Raw genomic sequence first — 4,324 nt, 5'->3', positions numbered from 1 at the left:
TAAGTTTCTTTACTGTGGATTATGCAGTTGAAAAGTTCTATAACTACTAATGCTGTTGATTGGGCCGCCCCGGCCTTGCCTGCTATTAGGTAGCTCTGTAAGAACCTCTATCAATGGGCTTGACTAAATCATACTTTTAATGAAACTAGTCGTTGGCCATGCTGGGGATGTCAAGCCCGACCTAGCCTGGCTTACATGAGCTTCGCCTGCCATGTCTTTAACTGACTTGAGCCTGATATTAGTGGTGTTGATTGGACCGGCCCAACCTTGCTTGCTATCAGGTAGCTTGGTTGGGCCAACGGGCTTGGCTTGGTTCTTTTAACAAAAATAGTTGTCCCCCCGAGCTCGGGGGGTCACGCCTAACCCGGCCTGGCTTACATTAGCCTCGCTTGCTGAGCCTTTAAACCGACTCGTGCCTGATACTCAGTGGTGTCGAATGGACCGGTCCAGCCTTGCTTGCTGTAAGGTGGCTTGGTTGGGAAAACAGGCTTAGTTAGGTCATACTATTAATGAAAATAGTCATCGTCCTGAGATGGGAACGCCAAGCCCGATCCAACTAGACTTACGTGAGACTCATCTACCATTACTTCAAATCGTGTCGGGTCGCTATGCTAGACCCTAAGCATATTAACAGGTTAGTATAGGCATTGCCCTCTTAAGCTGGGGAAATCTTAGCCGGGACTTTTAGATCTGTGAAAACTGGTCGGCCGAAATGCGTAGGAAAGTTTACAGGCACCACCTCAAATGCTCTGTCGGCCGCGCTTCATGAAGCTATAATAACAGAGTTAAATAGTGTTATAACTTACAACAAGCAAATAAAAGAAAAACAATAATGGTTAACACTTGGTTGCCCAACTAGTAGAAAGTGTTGACATCAATTCCAAAATCCTGAACATCCCATGTTCGATTTCCAGAACAATAATGAAAGTACAATCACACACACAATTGCCAACCGGCTGAGTGCTAGGGTTAGACATCATATTCACGGCACTTTCAACAAATAGAATAAGATAATTGCGTGTACCCTCGATGTTTATTTGAATACCTTTGTGTTAAAAATCTGATATTTAATTCCCTATTACAAACATCTTAATCCTTTCTGTCACAACATGAACCATGTTAGAAACTGGGCTAGATGTTTCTACCCAACATAATCTGATATTTAATTCTTAAATAAAAACATATAGGTACAGATAAATCTCATTAATTTGGCATAAAATATGCCTCTTTAGACAATTGAATTTTGAAAATAGTGAGTTACAAATATTTACTCTTTAGTTGCTTTTATGGGTTTTGACTTTCTTTTCCTCTTAACTAAGAAAGAAATGAATTCAAAATTTGACTTTGTTTTTGTAGTTTTTGACTTTCTTTAGTTGTTTTTAATTGGATAATAGAGATACTAGTGAAGTACCTATCTTGGGTAGTCAATCCTAGCTCTCCTCTTATACACACAATCCTATGTTTCCTCTTCATCATTGGAAGATAATTTTGAAACTCTTTTTAATCACTATATCATGTTTTTGGTCCCTCTCGCTCGCCGAGATATTTAAGTAGTATTAAGAAAGGAAGTACACGAAATTGATCAAGAAATTAGTCATGGCTAGAGAAAATCTAGAAGTGCTAAATGCACTTGATGTTGCAAAAACACAACTATATCATTTCACTGCCATAGTTATTGCTGGTATGGGTTTTTTCACAGACGCTTACGATCTCTTTAGCATTGCAATAGTCACAAACTTACTCGGACGAATCTACTACTACAAAGAAGGATCGAAAACTCCTGGTTCTTTACCATTAAATGTCAATTCTGCTGTTAACGGAGTTGCTCTTTGTGGTACTCTTGCTGGTCAACTCTTTTTCGGCTGGTTGGGTGACAAAATGGGTCGTAAAAGAGTTTACGGGCTAACTCTTATGATCATGATAGTTTGTTCTATCACTTCTGGTTTATCTTTTGGTAGTAGTCCAAAAATAGTTATGACAACACTTTGTTTCTTTAGATTCTGGCTTGGTTTTGGTATTGGTGGTGACTACCCACTTTCAGCAACGATCATGTCTGAATATGCTAACAAGAAAACTCGAGGCGCTTTCATTGCTGCTGTTTTTGCTATGCAAGGGTTTGGGATTTTGGCTGGTGGAATCGTCTCGATTATAGTTTCTTCTGCTTTTAAAGCTGCTTTTCCTTCTCCTGCTTATCAGTTTGACCCGGTTGGTTCGACCGTTCCTCAAGCTGATTATGTTTGGAGAATCATTTTAATGTTTGGTGGTATTCCAGCTGCTTTAACGTATTATTGGCGTATGAAAATGCCCGAAACTGCACGATATACTGCTCTTGTAGCCAAAAATGCTAAACAGGCAGCTGCCGATATGTCGAAAGTTTTACAAGTGCAATTACAAGTACAAGTTCAAGAAGAACAAGAAAAGTTTGATGAGAAGACAATTATAATGGATCGAGAAAAGAATTCATTTGGGTTGTTTTCGGTTCAATTTCTTAAGAGACATGGACTTCATTTACTTGGAACAACTAGTACTTGGTTCTTACTTGACATAGCTTTTTATAGTCAAGGTTTGTTTCAAAAGACTATATTTCAGAATATAGGATGGACTCCGCCACGACAAACAATGAGTGCTATTGAAGAAGTTTATATAATAGCTAGAGCTCAAACCATAATTGCTCTATGTGGGACTATTCCTGGGTATTGGTTTACAGTCGCTTTTATCGACCGAATTGGGAGATTTGCAATTCAGTTAATGGGTTTCTTTTTCATGACAGTTTTCTTGTTTGCTTTAGCATTTCCATATAATCACTGGACTTTACCGAATTATAGAATCGGGTTCATTATTATGTACGCTTTAACTTTCTTTTTTGCAAATTTTGGACCGAACAGTACTACTTTTGTTGTTCCGGCTGAGATATTTCCGGCCAGATTACGTTCGACTTGTCATGGGATATCAGCTGCTGCTGGGAAAGCTGGTGCCATAGTTGGTGCATTTGGGTTCTTATATGCATCAGAGCCACCAAATCCAGCTCCTAATTCAGGGTATCCTCCTGGTATAGGAATTAAAAATACATTAATCTTGCTTGGTTGTATTAGTTTTCTTGGAATGCTGTTTACATTTCTTGTTCCAGAATCTAATGGGAAATCACTCGAAGAAATGTCAGGCGAAAATGAAGAACAATATGAAGGTGGTGTGACTTTACCCGAGGATCGGGTTGTTGGTTTTTAGTAGGAGGAGTTTTCCTGTTTGATCTGATTCTGGTTTCATGCTTTTTGAAAATAAGGTTGTTGTTGTTTTTTCCTCTTTGTTTGAATTTGACTTGCTTGGGGGTCTGAATGGACTAGACCCAGAATCAACCCAAGTCAAACAAAAGCAAGCCGTCTGAAATCTGACTCGAGTCAATTCGGACCTCGAGTCGAATTTTAGATCTGACTCAGGTAAAAACAAAAAACTACATTTTTTTTTTGCTTTTGATGGTTTTCTAGGTGTGAATGATTTTTTGCTTTGTTTGGTAAGAACAATATATGAGAATGAAGGGCAATTGAGCATGAGTTGAAGTTAAAAAAATAAAGTGTACTATTACAAACTATTATATGTATTCTTCTAGTGTTTATTTCGATTATCTAGTTTCTTCGCCGTTCTCTCTAGCCTCAACTTTTGATTATCATCTTGATTAGTTCTTTCGGCCTTTAGAGCAACGAACGAAGATTTAGTTTGACATCCGATTAGGAATAATGCGCGACTAGTTGGGTCGTATACAGCACCTAAAATAAATCTTCCCAAAAACCTCTTTCTCTTCCTCCTTGGAGCATTTTGCTAAATCACCAAAAGTGCTTATAGCAAAATGAATATTCCAATAATGAAAAATTAAATGCACTCCCTATTCTTTTTATCTAAAGACGCCTCATTACAAACTTTAACAAAAAAGATGGGGATACCCTTAAACTCCCTCTTCATTCTTGAGAAGTTTTACAGGCATCCAATAATTGTTAAAGGGGCTCTTTTTCCATATGAATCCCCACAGCTGTGGTTGCAGGTGGTGCCTATAACAATAATGAGAGCCGGTATAGAACTTTTCTTCATTCTTAATGTCCAAGTCCAAGGGGTCATACAAGTATAAGTAGAAACCGATAATGCGCATGAATAAAAAGCTTATAAAAAAAGACGATGAGATGTACAATTTTTATCTTTATTTTTGGGATACCAGCTAAACAATTTTTTTTAATGTCCAAACAAATATTATACCAATGTTGGTGATTTACTTACATAATACACAACTAAATTATAAATTTTATCAATAAATTTTTTAGGTAAAATATACATTTTA

At 37.6% G+C, this 4,324-nt stretch overlaps 1 pseudogene; it reads left to right on the top strand.

Annotated features, from left to right (window-relative positions):
• The first annotated feature begins 1,581 nt into the window (after nucleotides 1-1,581).
• Nucleotides 1,582-3,301, top strand: LOC147551032 (low affinity inorganic phosphate transporter 1 pseudogene; annotated as a pseudogene).
• The last annotated feature ends 1,023 nt before the right edge of the window (nucleotides 3,302-4,324 follow it).

The sequence above is a fragment of the Eschscholzia californica genome, unplaced genomic scaffold, assembly GCF_041429995.1.
Source record: "Eschscholzia californica isolate CP2 unplaced genomic scaffold, dmEscCali1.0.p SCAF_3, whole genome shotgun sequence".
NCBI lineage: Eukaryota > Viridiplantae > Streptophyta > Magnoliopsida > Ranunculales > Papaveraceae > Eschscholzia > Eschscholzia californica.
This window is presented reverse-complemented; position numbering and strand designations above follow the sequence as displayed.